Source organism: Triturus cristatus, chromosome 2_2 (assembly GCF_964204655.1).
Source record: "Triturus cristatus chromosome 2_2, aTriCri1.1, whole genome shotgun sequence".
NCBI classification, from domain to species: domain Eukaryota; kingdom Metazoa; phylum Chordata; class Amphibia; order Caudata; family Salamandridae; genus Triturus; species Triturus cristatus.
The window spans coordinates 354,794,905-354,814,953 of NC_140582.1; positions in this window are offsets into that span (position 1 = coordinate 354,794,905).

Consider the following 20,049-nt stretch of genomic DNA (forward strand, 5'->3'; position numbering starts at 1 on the left):
ACAATGCTGTGTGGACAGCGCCAAATCGGAAATGGCCATCTGCAGGTCATCCAAAAAGGAACCCACAGGACCAGGCGGCCTGTATACCAGCAGCCCCTTCAAAGCTTGGCATGAGGACAGTCTGAGCGTGAAAGCAAGGGACTCGGAACCCCCGATAGAAATCAGGGGGAGCACTGAACAAGACACGCTCTTCTTCACCACCACAGCAACCCCGCCACCCCTACCCTTCGCTCTGTCCTGCCGGAAGATATTATACGCCGGAGGAATGGCAGAAAAGATGTCCGGATTGGACGCCTCACCCAGCCAGGTTTCAGTCAGTAGCAGACATAATGGATTTTCCCTGACAAGAAGATCGTAAATGTACAGGGCATGGCTACCTACTGACCTCGTATTGAGCAGCAGGCACAGATGTTTAACACGAGCCACTGTTGGTCGGTGGACGGTGACCGAAGTCCACATAGGCGACCAGCCACAGCCCGGGCAGCGCCTTTTGCCCTTGACACGGCCCGGGAAAACAGAGCGACAGGAGCAAGAAAGTGTCTGTAGGGCGCGCAGCGTCGCCGAGGTGTACCGGATCATCCTCGTCTGAGGCTAGCCGGGCCGCAGTCCACCGCCGCCCCGAAGCCTCCGGGGCGCAGATGGGCAGGACTCCGGCACGACTCAGGCTAAGCGAAGGCGTCCACGTGCGCGTCCCGCTGCGTGGGAGAAAGCGACTTTAAATAGGCGCTCCAATAGGCCCTTAGCGCGCAAGTCCGCTCCAAAATAGCGGCCGCCGCCGGAACAAACACCCCAATCCAAGATGGCGCCCACCAAAATTCGCCCCCGGGACCCGGACCCACCAAAGTGGTGGTGCTTCTGGCAGAGATGCCTTCTTTATATGCAGTGAGGGGAAAAGGCGCGCTGACTGCAAGCGAAGCTTAAAATCAAGGGTAAGTTAAACACAAAATAAACACAAATGCAAAACAGGAGATGCTAAAAAAACACAGCGCTGATGTAAGCGCAGGCGCAGCAATGTGGTAGCCAGTAAAGACAGCAGCCACACGAAGGACCGCCTTAAATAGGCGCTCCAATAGGCCCTTAGCGCGCAAGTCTGCTCCAAAATGCCGGCCGCCGCCGGATCAAACACCCCAATCCAAGATGGCGCCCACCAAAGTTCGCCCCCGGGACCCGGACCCACCAAAGTGGTGGTGCTTCTGGCAGAGATGCCTTCTTTATATGCAGTGAGGGGAAAAGGCGCGCTGACTGCAAGCGAAGCTTAAAATCAAGGGTAAGTTAAACACAAAATAAACACAAATGCAAAACAGGAGATGCTAAAAAAACACAGCGCTGATGTAAGCGCAGGCGCAGCAATGTGGTAGCCAGTAAAGACAGCAGCCACACGAATGACCGCCTTAAATAGGCGCTCCAATAGGCCCTTAGCGCGCAAGTCCGCTCCAAAATGGCGGCGGCCGCCGGATCAAACACCCCAATCCAAGATGGCGCCCACCAAAGTTCGCCCCCGGGACCCGGACCCACCAAAGTGGTGGTGCTTCTGGCAGAGATGCCTTCTTTAAATGCAGTGAGGGGAAAAGGCGCGCTGACTGCAAGCGAAGCTTAAAATCAAGGGTAAGTTAAACACAAAATAAACACAAATGCAAAACAGGAGATGCTAAAAAAACACAGCGCTGATGTAAGCGCAGGCGCAGCAATGTGGTAGCCACATTAGTTATTACAGGCAATTGTATACAGGCATGCTAATTCTAAATGTCTTGATGATGATCCATTTATTGTTTATATGGATCGAAATGCCGTTGACACCCTATACACCTTATGCACTGTTTTAATTTGCCATATTTTTGTGTGAAGGTGTTCTCTTTGCGATTTGTTTGTTATATCAAAAATACTGTCCTTAACAAACCTACAGTTCTACCTGAGCCTTTTGTGTTCCCCACTGTTTGTCCTTCCTGTCCTAGTAGGATGCAGACTTGTGTCCCACTTGAAATGTTGTTTGTATTGTTCTTATTTGATTCTAAATATCAAATAGCAGACCTCTGTCTGACTGGCCAAGTTCTACAAATATGGTACTGATTGGGTCTATGTTCATTCTCCCCACCCTATCGTTGTTTTTCTAGGGACCAGTGTTCTCTATAATAGCCAGTGATAGTAACAACACAACTACTAGCTTTCACACCAGGGGCGGCTCCTCTGTTATGGCGGAGGAGCATCGCCCCACTGCTGGACTCAGCAGACACACATAAAATAAAATGATATTAAAGCAGTTAATAAAACTGCTTTATTATAATTTTATTTTACTCCGGAGCCGCCGCCAAGTCTTGAGGGCGGGGCGTCCGGCAGCAGGAAGAGTTGTGGGCTCAGGACACGCACTGCCAGTGCGTATAAAGGTTTGGGCGGCCGTCCACGGCTGGCCTCACCGAATTACGCACTTGGATATCTCAAAGCTGTTGCTTGGAGATATCCACAGGGCTCAGGAGTACAGGCTCCCAGTCCCTGCTGGAGTGTAGAACCAGCCCGCTCCTCCCAATCCCTACGCTCCTCTCATGCTGGGTAATCCCAGCATGTGAGTAGCATATGGATTAGCGCAGGGTACTCTGGGAGCCTGTGTGAGAATCGTTGCGTCGGAGCTGAAAAGGGGGCGGATGTCGGGCTTTCAGGTAAGTTTTTATTTTTTATTCCCCCCCACCCAATGATGTCCCCAGCTTGCAGCCACCACTGTTTCACACTCCCACAAGTGTGACAATTTAGACTATTCCAGGTCCTCTTAGTTATAAGAACCGGAAACCACCGACTCAAATTAAGCGCTGGTGTTAGGGGAGATGAACTGGGAACCATTCCAGCTTGTCGTTGTAGGCTATGAGCCAATATCCATTAAAGGGTGTGAAAACACCACAGGCATCATAGATAGCCTCAGAAACCTTTTTATTTATTTTTTAGTTGAGTGCACAGCTATATTGAGGGCTAGGTCCAGACCACAATAAAAAACGAGCGTTGGCAAAGTCATTAAGGCTGGCGCTGGCTGCCAACTGTCTGACAGTTCTTTTTGTGTGTTGTCATGGTTTTTGTAAAACTTTGTTTGGGAATGTGTCGGGCCCTCACAAATCTAAAAAAACATGTGCTACAGGTAAAAAAGTTACTTGGGTCCAAAAAAAAAACATACACATTGCAATAGTACTCCCTAAAATAGACGGGAACTACTTTGTGTGTGAATGTGTTAATTGTGAAAATGCAGCATGATGTGAAGTCAGCCAAGAACTGAAGTGGGCTGATACCTCCCCCCATAATGCATTCTGGAGTGAGTGGACGAAAAATGTTAATTGACCCTAACCACAGACTAATGGGTGAAGGCTGGCTGAAACCATTCTAAGTACCTATAGGACTGATTTATTTTTTGGTGGGCAGACAGTTGCTCCACCAGGGGGACGGTGTACATTACTCCATCGCCCTGGTGGCATGACTGCCCGTAGAATTTATAAATGACCGCCGAGCTTGCGTCATTTGGCAGGAACAGCTGTCACGGTGGTTTCTGTCAATGGTCTTCTCTGTTTGGTGCAGAGCTTCAGTATCATGACGGAGTCCTCCACCAAACATTTTTTTTTTTCAGAAAGAAAATCCTGAAATGGAATTTTCTTTTTGAAAATAAAAAATAACATGCCCCCTTTGCTATCTGAATCATCTCCCATGGTGAGGCGGGAATTATTATATATATATTTTTTACTATTATTAACCGCACAGGGTTTGCCTGCCGATGATGGACAGTAAAAAATGGCTATATGTCCGCCCATCCTAATTGTGTGGGCATACATATCGCCATTTCTCTGACAGTCCTTAATCCGTTACCATTGGTTTGGAGTATGCTTAATGCCAAGATGTATATTGGGCCCTATGTTAACGCAAAAGTTTCGAAAAATCATAAGTCTTTGAAACACTGACCAAACAAAAAGTCTATCAGTCTAGAATTGGTTGCAAGCTTCAAACCTTTGAGAAAGAAAGAAGGCAAGAAAGAAAGAAGGCAGACAAGAAAGAAAGGCAATTAAAAAAGGCAAGAAAGCAAGCAAGAAAGAAAGAAAAAGGCAAGAAAGAAAGATGGCGAGAAAAAAGGAAAGAAAATACTAAGGCAAGTAAAAAGACAAAAAAGAAAGAAAGACGAGAGAGAAGGAAAGAGAAAGAAAGAAAGAAGGAAAGGATGAGGAAACAAAGAAAAATAAGGAAACAAAAATAAGGAAACAAAAAAGAGAGGGAAAGAGAAAGAAAGAGAAAAAGAAAGGAATGAGGAAAGAGAAATAAATAAAGAGAAAAGAACAAAAGAGGTGGAAAGAAAGTAAGAAAGAGAGAATTAAGGAAAGAATGAAAGAATAAGAAGGAAAGAAAGATAGAGAAGGAAAGAAAGAAGGAAGGAAAGAAAGAGTGACAGAAAAAAGGGAAAAGCTAAAGAAAGAAAGAAGGTGGGAGGCGTGGCTAACCGCCACCCAAGATGGTCGCACACTGAAACAGCTCCATAGCTGCCAGTGATCAAACCCTTTAATATCCACACACAATCCGTACAGTGCCCACATTAACTACTCTGCCCGGACAGAACTGCACCTGAGGTGTGACCGGCACCAGGTTCTGACACCGGACGGGACTGCCTGAGTATGAACCAGACAAGAGCCCAGAAGCCTTGCAAGGGCGAGAAAATGGGCAGCTGGGACGCAGGGGATTGATCGCAGGTGAAAGAGCTGCTGCGTGGCGCCCACTACAGCAGAAAAAAAAGGTGATGGTGTTGGATGGTGTGGCCCTGCAGAAGGCTCACAACCGAACTGCTGTGGAGGGTCAGAGAGGGGGAGCGGACTGCGCTCTACTGCGGGGCTTGGTGAGAGGCCAGGAAGCAGGGAGCAAGGACAGCGGCCTAACCTGGAGCCCTTCACCCACAATGGTGAGAATAACACCAGCCCCAGCGGAGACTTGCTGATGCCTGATGAGGTGAGCCCCTGAATGGTGGTGGTGTGGGGGCCGGCAGCGCTGGTGGGATAGGGCTGTGGCGGCAGCCTGGAGGTGCCAGACCGACAGGAGAGCTTTGGTGGGCCGACCTCCCCGAGACAATACCCGCAGTGAGAAGGGAGAACAGGAGAGAGATGGTCAGTGGGGGGAACGGCCTATATCCGACAAAGTCACTGAGAATTAGGGGCGCTGGTGTGCAGTGAAAGCCCAAGACGCATTGTGGTCTACAAGAGCCCAAGAGAAGACCGGGAGCGCAGCGTGGGGGCGATGTGCCCAGATGATGAAAGGAGGCATTGGCCAGTAAGGGGTGAATAATTGGGGGTCGCTTTAAATACTCCTAAAGTGAGATAAGACTCTGGTCCACACTAAAAGGCCTCTAGACTATGAGTAAATCAATTGACCCTGAAGCACATGTGCCTACGCCAACAGGACCTACCAGGTAGGAAGCAGGTGCAGCCAGCGAGGCAGGAGGCCTGGCCCAGACTTCTAGGGCCTGAAGAGGAAAGGGAAAACAGTTTTGCCTGCAACCCTGCGCAGTAGCCTTAGGGACCCCCCTGAATGTTCTTCTCTCCTGAGTGATCTGTGTGTAAGCCATAGAAGGAGACAAGGACCATTGAGTAACAACCTTGCTCACCACAACAGTGCAGTCATGCAGTCATGATTTGGTTGCAGTCATGTGCAACCAAAGCATGGCGCAATAGAAAAGAAGATGATTACTGCAGAATACCGCGAGGTGGGGCGTGGGGGGACTTGGTCCCGAACCGTGGGTCTAAACCCACACAATCAAACAACCTGGACAAATACTCTGTAGTGATGTCCACCCCAGGCGGACCACGTAGAGCATGGCCGGGAATGATGCACACACAAGCCAGCCTGCGGAAGAACCCTCCCTCAGAGAAATAATGACCGCAATTCAAGCCTTGCCGAGCACAATCGAGCCAAAAGTGGATGCAGTCACTATAGATTTTAACCTCCTGAGGGCGGACTTTGGTAACATATCGGAAAAGGTGAAGACTGCGGAATCCCAAATCAACAGATTACAATCAACAACAAAGAGGCTTGTGAAACAGATCCAACCTGGACAAAACAAAATGCAATCATCATGGCCAAGCTGGAGGATCAAGAAGAAAGGTCTAGAAGAAATAACATTAGAATGGCGGGAGTTCCATAGGGGGCAAAGGGCCTACGTGTTGACCTCTATCTGGAAGATATGATCTTGAACATCCTCCCTACCAAGAGACTATCTAAGTTCTTCTCAATCGAGAGGGTGCTAAGGCACTGGGCCCCTGCTGAAACCAGGGGTGCCCGAACAAACTATCATAGCCATAATCTTCAATTACAGAGAATGGGACACAATCCTCCAGGTGGCTCACGTACATGGAGACCTGCACATCGACAACGCGACTATCAGATTCTTTCCAGACTTCACCCTGCAAGTACAGTGGCAGAGATGAAGCTTCGAAGAGGTCAAAAGAGCTTTGCGAGACAAAGAGATTTAATATTTGATGCTGTATCCAGCCAAACTATGAGTCATTTCAGAGGGCAAGACATGGCACTTTGCCTCCCCTGAGGAGCATGAAGCTGGATCAAGGGCTGGCGAAGTGTCCAGCTGAAAGGGGCAAAGGACTACAAATCTGGACGCCAGACTGCAGAAAAGGAACTGAGACGCCCTTCCTCTCAAAGAAACCTGAGCATAGCGCAACGGGGGACACTGGGTCATATGATACCATTTTTGGGGATATTGTTGCGGGCTGAACAATACACCTTCACAATACTTTGGAAGGATTGTTTGGAGGGGGACGGGAAGGACAAAATCCGTTTAGGCCGAAGTCACCATTCATGTGCGATGATGGCACTGAACATATGTGACACATTTAGTATGATGGGATCCCATAGTCCGAACATGGATCTGTACATCAACTACAGTGGCAACATCAGCCCATCCACGTTTCTAGTTGTTAATCACGGGGCGACAGGCACTTTGCGAGTTGGGGTGGTGGACGGTTCCAAGCTCATGATGCAGGGGTGCAGGGAGGGGGGAGTTATGGGTTTTGCTATTTGAGTTTTCGTGGTTTATGCAGTGTGTTGTGCAACAGACACTGCTACAAATAGGGCTGTGGGGAGTCCTATGCTTGTGCAGTTTGTTTACTGTTCTGTCAATTGAATGGTTTACGTGCTCGTCTATTGAATGGTTGGATCCACTGGGGCAGCCTCAAGGGGCACACGGTGGAGTGACAAAATCAGAGTGGACAGTGGGAGGGGAATGGAGGTCCTTAGGTAGGAAGAGGTCATACTCATAGATGGTCTTAGGGTGAGCTAAATATCTGGACCTGTAACGTAAAGGTCTGGGCAACAAGGTTAAGCGGACAGTAGTGCTTCAGCATTTGCGCAGACGTGCCCCAGACCTCATCCTACTCCAGGAAACACATCTTTGGGGTAATCAATTCAGGGCCATAGATAGATTTGGCTACAAATTTGTGGCACATGCGGGATATTGTACTGACACCCTGGAGGGGGGGGTGGTAATCTTGCGTAAGCAGTCAATACCTCTCTTAGTGCATCGCACGTGGCAGGACTCCGGTGGTCGCTATGCTGCAATACCCGGAATGTGGGAAGAACATACCCTCAACATTTGCTCATTATATATTCCACTGCGTCTCCACATGGTCACACTTCCGAATGTAAGCACCATGCTGCTAGACATGCCTGATGGGATTTGGATCCTGGGAGGCGACATGAATGTGGTGGAAGAACCAAATCTAGATAGGAAGACTAGGTTGGCCATACTAGATGAACAATGCCCCTTGGGGCCATTCCAGGAGGCATTGGGGAAGGTGGACCTTTGATGGCTACACCACCCGAAGCTGAGGCAATACACATACTTCTCTCCAACCCACAGGAGTTTCTCCCATTTAGATTATATATGCACCCACCACAGAATAGCAGGTATCTTTCAAACAGCGATGCATTATGCGAGGGGCATTTCAGACCACTCTCCGGTCGAAGTAATATTGGAGGGACCCAAAAGAGAGTTTGTGATGCCCCCAAAGGTAGACCCATTACATTTAAAATATAGAGGTCCTAAGGAGAAGCTAAGACAGGGAGCAGAGACATAGTTTGCTGAAAATCTTGTGATGGTAGACTCTGTGTGTGTCCTCTGGCAAGCGTTTAAATCAGTTTTATTTGGTCAGGTGCTTGTAGGGGGTGCTAAGAAGAACACCGTCTTAGCTGCTCTGCTGTCGAGAATGATATTGCAGAGCTGGAACCCAAAGTATTTTCCAAAGGGACGGTTGGATCACCGGCTGTGTTTCAGGCAACAGGATCAAAGCACTCTGGCGGAACACAAGGCTCGGAGCCATGCGCTGGCAACGCAACATCGTAAGGAGACAAGGCAAATAAGCTATAACCTGGCTTGAGAAAAGAGAAAGGGAATGGTCCTGGGTTTTAGAAGTATTTGGCAGACTATCATGAGGATCTCTACAGATCCACCACATTTAGGTCTGCTGCTGAGTGTGCGGATCTTATTGGGGACCTGGCACGAAATACACTCACTAGACAAGAGAAGGAGGCGTTGGAGGCTGACTTAACCGAGGAGGAGCTTATAGCAGCGATGAGGGACCTACTGTCAGGGAAGGTAGCGGGGCTGAATGGCCTTCCAGTTGAATTATACAAAGGGATGGTAGATAAGATAATCCCACATATGCTGGCCTTGTTTCAGGGGGTGCGGAAGGGGAGATGTCTACCACAAGACTAGCGGACTGCGAGGATAGTAGTCATCCATAAAAAGGGCAAACCACCAACAGAATGTAGCTCATACGGGCATATATCCTTGCTAAATGTAGAAGTCAAGGTGCAGGCTAAAATATTGGCGTCCAGATTACATCAATTATACATCCAGACCAATCAGGCTTTATGTTGCATAGGATCACTCGTTTGAATCTACGCCGCCTATTTGGAGTGATGCATGAAACTAGACGTCCGGACACAGACCTGGCGGTAGGAATGTCACTAGACTCCAAAATGGCTTTCGATTATATTGAGTGGAACTATCTGTTCGCCGTGCTGATGTGACTTGGCTTTGGCCCAAAATGTTGTGGCTGGATCCAGCTTCTTTACCAGAAACCATTGGCAAGGGTGCATGTCAAAGGAGTGGTCTCCCGGGTCTTTCCCTTGCAGAAGGGCACGAGGCAGGGCTACCCCCTCTCCCCCATGATATTTGCACTGGCCATTGAACCACTCGCTGCCTGGGTGCGGCAGGACCCGCTACTGCAGGGTGTGAGGTGTGATGGGGACTGGGAGGAGCGTATATCGTTATACGCCGAAGACATCATACAATATCTGTCCAATCCGACCCTCTGCATTGATAGGGTCTTGCATATCTTTTATCTTTTTGGCAGCTACTCAGGATGTTGCATTAACTAGTCAAAGTCGCTAGTCTTTCTACTGGCGGGGGATAGCGTGAGCATGCCAAGGTCCAGTACGGCACCTCTTGTGACTGGGAGTTTTCAATACCTGGGGATCCATGTAACCAGAGACCCCCAGGAACTTTTGAGCAAAATCCTCCTGACACAGTTAGAGAGACTGAGAGGGGATGTCAAACACTGGGGCATGATACCACTCTCCCTGATGGGTAGAGTGGCTTTATACATAATGATGATATTCTCATTACTGATATATGTGCTCCAAAATGCTCACGATAGAGTCCCATAGGAGTTCTTCCAGAAAATTGAATATGAAGTCTGTACATTACATTTCTGTGGCGGGGGGACACCGCGAATAGCACTCTTTAAGCTTCAACAAGGGGTTTATGAGGGTGGACTGGCGAATTCAAGATATAACTAAATATTACTGGGCAACCCAGCTACTTGACGGACCGCCAAGAATTGGCATATAGAGTTCATAGAAAAGTGATGGGATGCGTCAGTCACAAAGCGATCCACTACCGAAAGAGAAAAGAGAGAGGGCTACAGCAGCACACTCAGATAGTAGTCACAGTATGGAGGGAGACCATGAGATTGCTGGGCTGGAACGGAAGGCTCACAAACATGACAACATTATGGAACAGTGACTTATTCCACAAGTGGGTTGACTGGGGGGGCTTTTCAAATTGGGAACTGATAGGTATACACCACTTGGAAGATGTATGACGAGATCAGGCCTTCATATCATTTGAAACCCTAAGCCAGGAATTCGAATTGGAGGAAGCAAAAAGATACAGATATCTACAGTTAGGGCATGCCCTGTGGATACACATACGGGAGGGGGGACAACTACTGGAGGCTTCCTTATGGAGCACATCCCAGGTAAGGCGATTTCCATCATATACCAGAAACTAGTCAACAACTCCCCCGATCCTCTAGTCTCACTGCGGGAGGCCTGGAAGTGGGAACTTGGTGATTTAGAAGATGATGACTGGGGGGAGGCCATCCAGAACCCACGAGATATTGCAACAGGAGCTTGATTCTGCCTGGTCCAGCCGCATCGATCATACTATTCAAGGATCAGACTAGCTAAAATTGGGAGGGCGCTCTTGTTGGTGTGTCTCTGGGGATGTGGCCGGGAAGGTACATTTTTTCACATTCTGTGGGAATGCCCGAAGATACAGGAGAGGGTTCGCTGGGGTTATGTCCCATGTGACATCACTGGAGGTCCCCATTGATGCAAAGTGGCTTCTGCTGGCGATATCGGGCGAGGAAAGCTGGCCAAATACCAGAATATCTGGTTGTTGCTGGCTGCAGGGGTGTGCCAAGCGAAACATAGTGAGAGCATGAGGAAAGGCGGATCTGCCAAACTAACAGACTGGAAATCTGTTCTAGATTGGTGCCAATGTTCTATCAAAGCCGGGCTATCCCAGGAAGTGGAAAAGGTTGTGGGGAGCCTGGGAAGCCTACAGGGGGTATTGATGGGCAGGGATCAGAGTCCAGGGGGACTGATGACTCTGAATGTTGGAAGGAGGGCAGGCCAATGCCATGCTATAAGTGTTGGGCTGTAAAAGCACTCCTATGGTTATGACTAATGTTCTGCTTTGAGATATTAACATTTTCCAAATGCCATGTATGTGCAGGGATATTTGTTATATCTTGATTTAACATTTTCTTTGATGAGCAGGTTTTAATAAAAAATATAGAAAGAAGAAAAAAAGAAATGAAATAAGACAAGAAAGAAGGCAAAATAAAGAAAGAAAGAATGAAAGAAAGCAGAAGAAAGAAAAAGAAGGAAAGAATAAGAGAAGCAAAGAGACAAGGCAAGTGAGAAGGAAAGAAAGAAGGAAAAACAATGATGGAAAGATAAAAGATAGAAAGAAAAAAGTAAGAAGGAAAGAAGAAAAGAGGGAATGAAAAGAAGTAATGAGAAAGAAAGATAAAGAAGGAAAGTAAAAAGGAAAGAAAGAAGATAAAAAAAGAAGTTAACTTAATACAGAACAGCTTCAAATAGACACTGTTAGAAATGGGGCTCCTGGTTCGCTGAAGTATGCATCCAGGCCAGGTAGGAACTACCACTCTAGTCAGGGTAAGTTAGATACATAGCTGAGATAATGTGTGCTCACCCTTAGGCAGCTTGGCACAGAGCAGGAAAGCTTGTCAAAAGAGGCAATGTGTAAAGTATTTGTGCATCTCTCTCTCTCTCTCTCTCAAACATCCTTGTGGGTACTATGGGGCCCATTAGGATGGCGGGCGGACTTCAGTCCGCCCGCCATCCTCGCGGTGCTGTGACCGGCCGCCATACGTGTGGCGGTCCCGCACTGCTGATTAGGATGCGACCGCCACCCTGGTGGTCGCAGTCCACATATTTGACATTGCCGCAATGCCAAATTGACATGTTGTGTATTCCCATGCACAATGTGGCAGGCACCGCACGGTACCTGCCACCTTGTGCATGGGAATGCAGGGGGGTACCATGGGTACCCCCCAAGTGCACCCCCCACCCCTCCACCCCCCTGGGGGCCTGCAACGGGCCCCCAAAGCACATCCCCGCCAGCCTTTTCTTGAAAGCCTTTTCAACTAGGCATCATAATATGGATGGCGGTGCCTTCCAGGCACCGCCACCATATTATGGCCCGGCGCCACCTAGCGGCAATCGTAACGATTGCCGACCAGTGGAAAAGCGTCGGACGGACTTTCCGTCCGCCGCGGTACCCCCCGCCATGATAATATGGCGGGTGTAAATCGAGTTGGGATGGTGGGCGGATCACCACGCCGGCCCGGCGGTGGCGAACCGCCTGCCATTATAATCACCCCCTATGTGTGGATATTTTCCTTGTGGGGACTAACCTGTCCTAATGTTTTATAATATGCCAATTATGGAAAAATGTTGAGAAAAAATGAATAATACAGGACTCTGCTTAAAATATGTTGTTATTTAAACGCTCACACAGAACCATACTTGTTGGGACTTGAGCGCATGTTACCATCCTTGAGGGGGCTTACTCCATAATTTTCATTTGTGTTAGAATACAGTCATGGTCACAGGGCTAAATGATTATTTTATCAGCAGTATACACAAATAACAACATAATCTATTCACAATTTAATGGTCATGCGTATTCTAGTAATAGATGGGTTATATTAATAATGCATCATATATTAGGATTACAGAAGGGGAATTAAGATTGTGTGCACTTTTTGGTTTAACGCCCAAAGTCTTAGGAGCTAGGGGACTAACACATGGATTAATTAAATGATGGAATCAAGCAATGTGGTCAACTGAGTGTCAATGAGTGACCACATCTCCCAAGGGATAGCATGTAATATTACCGTCTGCCTGACGGGATGGTATGTGATGCTGCCCACAGAGGTCATATGTGATTATAATTGTACCAAAGTCTCTTGAGAGATGCTGGCTATAACCATGGTGTAAGTTCCCCATAGATCTAGCATGTGAAAATAATGATGTTCAACTCCCCACAGAAACATTGTATGATTATAAGAATATTCAAATCCTTACTGTAATATTATGTGAAAGTAATATTGATGTAGTCCCCGAAACAATAGCGTGTGATTATAGTAATGTTCTGTCATGTCTTTTAGGATAGTCCTGTCATCTATACCCTATTTTACACACATTGTCCCATCAACACGACAATAACGATTCTAAACAGGTGACCTTTTACCTCGTAGCTTGCTCCTGTCTCTTCGACACCAGGCTCACGGTATTGTTTCATAATCCCTGTACCTGATTTACATAAACATGTCCTCAGGCACAGTATAATTATTCTGTATGAGGGTCACCACTTTTTTCATCCGTGGCCAACAGCCAGCTGTGCATGATCGCATTTGTTTGGAAAAACATTCATGATAACATTTATGGTTGTTTTCAAAACATATTGATTCTTGAAGAAACCACTTTACTATAAAATACCCTCAGTCCCCCCTACACATTAGAGGAGAATACTTTCCAAGCTGACACGGGGTCCTGCATGCTGAATCTTCGACACGCAGCGGTCTGACATCCCTTGTGGTGTGTCATCCTCCAAGCAGAGACGGGGTCCTTCGTTCTCAACCATCAGGTGAGAGGGCTGGTTCTTCCCTAGCGGTTTCTTGGCTACACACACATATATACATATACATGCTACATTTACAGATCTAGGCAAGGTACATTTAGGCAAATTACTAAGGGCGGGCATTTTAAGAATATGCAAGTGCTACTGTTTTTTATCTGAACTGCTTATGTTCATCTTATTAGCACTATGGTAGAAATGTATCTACTATTTACCCTATTGGTACTAGCAATCTCTTTCGTATGCTTCTGTCTCCTGATTGTCGCAGCGCACATGTTTTACACAAGGCCGTCGCTGGACCAATAAATACTTATTGAAATGTCCTAATCACCATCCTGTGTATTTTAGAGTAAGCAAGCACGAGTGTCTGAGCAAAACGTACTATACTGATTTCCACGATCCCTGAGGAATCAGGGTTGTCATATTTAGTGGTTGCCAAAAACTACCTACACCACTGTAGAATACAGGAGGGTGGTAGTGGCACTGTAGAGCTTGCTGGTCTAACAGGTGACATATCCTGTGGGGGTGTCCGGAAATGGTTGGGACACCAAGCCCTCAGTTTAGGTAATCCAAAACACGCAGGTCCTGAGGATTCCTAGGAACTACACGACAGTTCAAGTCCCCACAGAGCTAGTGTGTGATTATTGGGATTTTCAAGTCGCCACACAGTGTGTGATTATGGGGATATTTAAGTCCCCACAGAGATAGTGTTTCTTATTGGGATTTTCAAGTCCCCATAGAGATAATGTGTGATTATTGGAATGTTCAAGTCCCCACATAGATAGTGTGCAGTTATTGGGATGTTCAAGTCCCCACAGATATAGTGTGTGGTATTTTGATGCTCAAGGCCTCATAGAGATATTGTGGGTGTCAAGGCAAGCATGTTTGACTCCCCACAAAGATGGTGTGTGAAGATAATGTTCAAGTTTCCACACAGATAGTGTGTGAAGATAAGGATGCCCAAGTTCCCACAAAGATAGTGGGTGACTATAGGAAAGTTCATGCCTCCTTATAATGTGTGAACATAGTGATTTTCAAGTCCCTACCGACAGAGTGTGTGTAGATTATCATTGTCAAGTCTATACAGTGATAATGTGTAATAACAATATATAACGATATTTAAGTCCCCACAGAGATAGTGTGTTATTATAGTGATGTTCAAGTCCCTCAGAGTTAGTATGTGGTTACTGAGATGCTCAACATCTCATTGAGATGGTGTGTGAAGGTAAGCATGTTCATGTCCCCACAGAGATTTTGTTTGCAGATAATGTACAAACCTCCACAAAGATAGTGTGTGAATATAATGTTCAAGTCCCCACACAGAGAATGTGTGAACATAATGATGTTCAAGTTCTCACAGAGATAGTGTGTGATTATAGGCATGTCCAGACCTTATAGAGATGGTTATGAAGGTAAGCATGCTCATGTCCCCACAAGGATAGTGTGTGACGATAATGTTCAAGTCCCCACACAGATAGTGTGTAAATATAGGAATGTTTATGCCTCCTTATAGTGTGTGAATTGAGGGATTTTCAAGTCCCTACATGCAGATTATCATAGTCATGACTTGTAAAGATAATGATAGTCAAGTCCCCACAGAGATCCCGTGTAATTATAGTGATGCCCAAGTCCCCACAGAGATAGTGTGTAATTATAGTGATGTTCAATCCCCACAGAGATAGAGTTCAATTATATTGATGCTGAAGTCTCCACAGAGATAGTATTTAATTAAAGTGATGCTCAAGTCCCCACAGAGATAGTGTGTAATTTTAGTGATGCTCAAGTTCCCACAGAGATGGTATGTGGTTATTGGGATGTTCAACATCTCATAGATATGGTGTGTGAAGGTAAGCATGTTCAAGCCCCCACATAGATAATGTGTGAAAATAATATTCAAGTCTTCACACAGATAATGTGTGAAGATAATGTTGTTCAAGTTTTCACTGAGATAGTATGTTATTCTATCTATGTTCAAGACCTCATATAGATGTTGTATAAAGGTAAGCTTGTTCAAGTCCCCACAAAAGCAGCGTGTGAAGATTATGTTCAAGTCTCAATACAGATAATGTGTGAAGATAATGATGCTCAAGTCTCCAAAAAGATAGTGTGTGATTTTAGGCATGTTTAAGACCTTATAGAGATGGTGTAGGAAGGTAAACATGTATAATATAATGTAAAATAATTAGTTCTAATCAGTTATTTAATCTCTCTCTCGCTCTCTCTCTAATCACAGAGTGGCAGTAGCCACTCTGTTGTTTTAGTTAGTATTCTCAGAGATCAGAATTCCTCAGATTTTTGCTTGCTAACAACATTGTCACTTTTTCATGAATCTCCATGAAACTTTGCAGACCTATTCTTTTTTCTACATTGGCTGATGATGGATTGTAAGGCACTCTACGATAGGACACGCCATTCAACTCCACCACTCCACCATACTCTGACACACCACTCCACTCTACAGCACTCCACTCTACAATACTCTACTCCACTCTATGCCCCTCCACTCTACTCCACTCAATGACTCGTCAATCCACTCTACAATATGCCACTCCACTATACGCCACTCTAATCTATGCCCCTCCACTCTACGACACTGTATGACATGCCACTCTACGACATGCCACTCCACTCTACTCTACAACACACCACTACACTCATTTGGACTCGGGAAGGCAGGCCGCATGCCCTCCTCTCCTAAAAATAAAGTGTTTGGCCCCAGAGGATGGCGCCCTGGGGCCGCTACAATCTTGGTGAGGGGGGCCACACACACCCCTTCCCTACAAATAGAGTGTTTGGCCCTGGGGATGGGGTTCCCAGGGCTGCTACAGGCTCAGGGAGGGTTTCCGTGTCCCACCACTCCTTTTATTAACAGCAGAGGGGAGGGGTCCCCACACACACCCCCTCCTCAAATAATAATTTAAAAAAAATAATGGTGTCCATTTTGTTTTTTGCCATGATCCTGCTGGAGTCCTGCACGAGTCCCATGGGATTGCATCAAAAAAGGGCTGGATTTTATTTTATTTTAGAGCCCCCCAGGAGGGGTTCCTCTGGGACCTCTCCATAAGCGCTAGGGGGGCAGGGTATCTCTACACTACCAACTTTTTTTTTTTTTTAATTAAAAATGCTGGGCAAGGGGCTAAGCTCCCGAGTCCTTCGAACGGCTGCCAGCAATGTTTTTCTTCATGTTGCTGGCAGTGTGTCTCCCGTGGAAGCGAATTGGCCCACAGGGAAAAAGCCCCTTCGGCCAATCAGAACACTCAATCTTTTTAAACTGGGTTTGAGGGACTCTTGCCAGAGTCCCTTGAACCCAACCATGCCAGAGTACCTCGAACCAACCTTAAACATATATTTTTCTTGCTGAATATCTAAAAAATTACTGAACAGATTTACACCAAATTACAAAAAGCATGTTTCCTGGACCAATATCTAGCTTCCTGAGAAATGTGTTGTAATTCCGGTCAGCAGTTTGTGGGTAGTGATGCCTAAAAAAGTCTATTAAAAATGGATAGGGATTTTGCATTTTGGGACCTCTCTTTTCTCGGCCCCACTTAATGAAGCAACCAGAAGATTTCTATGCACAAATTAGGCTAAAACGAGAAAATGTTCAAAAAAGATTGTGGATATGCAGCAAATGGTGGCACAGTTATTAGAAAAACATAAAAAGGCATTTCTTATTGAAGTGCTGACTTAACTATAACTACCAACTGGTGACCACCAGTGGGTAATATATAAAATGTAATATATAAAGACCTTTTCCCCACAATTTCCACAGATGCATTCAATGGCATGCAAGAAGGAAGGTGGCACAACAATCTAGTATAACAGTGAAATATTCCTTTTCTTTCAGTTACAAAGGTGCAGGTATTGGCCATATATATTCTGTACAAAATATAACAATAACTCAACAATTTTAAATACATTTCATTTAAAATATTAACAGTACATTTTAAATTAACCAATATATATATATCCCACAAATAATTAACTAAATATACAAATTGTATACATATATATTTAAAAAGATAATCACAGTTTTTTTACAATTTCATTTAACACAAATAATATTAATAGTAACAGGAAAGAATAATAAACTATATTTCAAACATATATAATAATTAATTATGGTAAGATGATAAATATAAAAAATAATTCCAAACAAAAAATACATTTTTCCAAGAACAACAACATTTCAAAAAGCAAAATATTACAAACTAAAGACAAATAAACTTAAACAACACTATAAATATAATCAATATAAATCCAATTAAACCAACATTAAGGAAAGTGTTAGACTTCGGAGGGTTTGTATTAACTATTCCCACTCCAGTCTAAGCAACAGTAGGTAAAGCACTGGCCTTGGGAAGGACTAGATTTACTTTTCCCTCTCTAGTCTAAGCAACAGTAAGGAAAGTTTTGGACTTCGAAGACAGGGACGTAGCTTCGGGGGGGGGAGGTGGGTGTATGGGGTGGAACACCAACTAATAATTACATAGTCAGTCTTTCCTGGCAGTGTCAGACGGATGGCTGTCTGCAGCAACAGTGACATGTTGCTACAGACTGGGGAGCCGACATAGTAACAGAGATAATCGAGCCAAAACATATATAAGGGTCAGGCTTGGCTCTAAAAACCCATGCACGAGCAAAGACATGAACATATTTGAAATGTTAGTCATGTAACAACATCATGTAAAATATGATAAAGTTGCTTTAAAAAAGGTGTATTTGTTTTAACATGCAGATATGTTTCCCCTTAGTAAGTCAGATTATACCACTGCATTGAGAGGCATTAATTAAAAGTAATAGTTTGAAAATACACATTTAGAAATATTGAAGCCTCTCCTTGCCCTGACGACAATGCCACTACTGAAATCAGAGGCAAGTCATTTGTCATGTGTACCCCACATATACAGTTACGTTCCTAAATGTATGCATTTAATGGTACTCTCATTAGTCAAAATGAAGAAGAGGAGGCTCAGTGAAATATAATACATGCCTTGGATCACACAGTTTGTTCATGCTGGGAAGCTGGGGTGGACCACAGATTTTCTGGTTTCACGTTAAACAATTCAGCTACTAGATGGGTATCTCTTTCTCTTATCTATTTTACCACCAAGATCACTGCTTTGCCATTAATTCTTGGTTCATGAGGTTAGATTGTGGGTGCAGGTAGAGAGTACATAAAAGTTCAGATCGTTTGGGTGCCAGGGTCCAAGTTGACCTTGATATGAGCCAAAGCCAGACATCTGGCTTGAGATTTCAATAGTGCGCCCACCTCTAAGACGGGCTTGTGATTGCAGAGTGATCTACGAAGATATGTGTGATGTGGAGGCATAGTCGCGGCCATTGATCTGATCGTGCCCCTTCCCATCACTCACTTGACATAAGTGAGCCACCTGCAGAGTTAAGTGCATCTGGTCCTTCCTGGTCTTAGGTGCAACAGTATCAACAAACTTTGAAATTGGTCCCTATCAGTCCTACATCCATGTCCTTTACAGCTAAAAACAATGCTTGAATTCCCAACAGCGACTGTATGAGAACTTCAGGTACTTCATAATAGCGATGCCGTCCCTGTTTAGATTACATTTTAACTCATCTTGCATCCCATAGGAGTATTTGTGTTTTTTCCATATGAGGCGTTTCTGAAGATTTTTCGTGCAGCATATGACTTTTTTGTGACTTGTAAGAGTCTGGGTTGGTGCTGGTTGTGTGAGAGTGTTCATGATGGGCAAAACGAGTGATAGCACTGGAGAAGAGTCTGAAGGCAGTGTGAATTTCTCAGTGTCTCAGTGTGTCATAAAGGAGTTCAGATTTCATTCAGATAGGCTACTAAAAAGACTGCTCTTGCTACCCATCCTAAGCCTGGCCTGCTGATGTTAGGTATGGTCTTATGCTAGCCTTCTCTCCTGTTCCTCTCTATCCTACAATGGTCTGAGAAGGAACTGGACTAAAGTGGACAACACAGTCTAGACCAGTGATACTTACATGCAGCCCCCTGCTGATCGACCACAATGGGCTACTGTTTGCTTACTTGTAGAGCACTAACTTTCAGAAAGATTTTAAATAAATGGGCGTTTATTTACAAGATAACTGAAGTAAATAAAAAGAAACAAGTAAGGTGTCCTGCATCACTTAAGTTTAGGATTTCAGTTATTTTTTTAAAAATCCTGCAACAAATGTGTATAAAAATAACAGTCTCTTCAAAGTTCAAATGAGTTTATTTCATGAACATGCAGAAGCGTTTCACCTTCGTGCGTTAAACTCTATTAGCACATTGAGAATTATTTTTCAAATGTGATAGTTTTAAAAAATGAACATATAAACATCCATGCCTTCTCCCACTCTGACCACGATGCCAACAGTGAACTAAGAGGCAAGTCAGTTGTCACGTCAAACCCTCTGGGTAGCCTGGGATGTAAATATACCTGGACAACATTTTGTTGACCACGGTTTATTAAATCAAACACAAGAAAAGGTTTTGTACAGTGTATATCCTAAACACATATATTTCAAGTTGGGCTTACATGCGATAATGAAGAAAAGGAAGGCAAAGTGAAATAAAACAATTGCCTAGGATCATT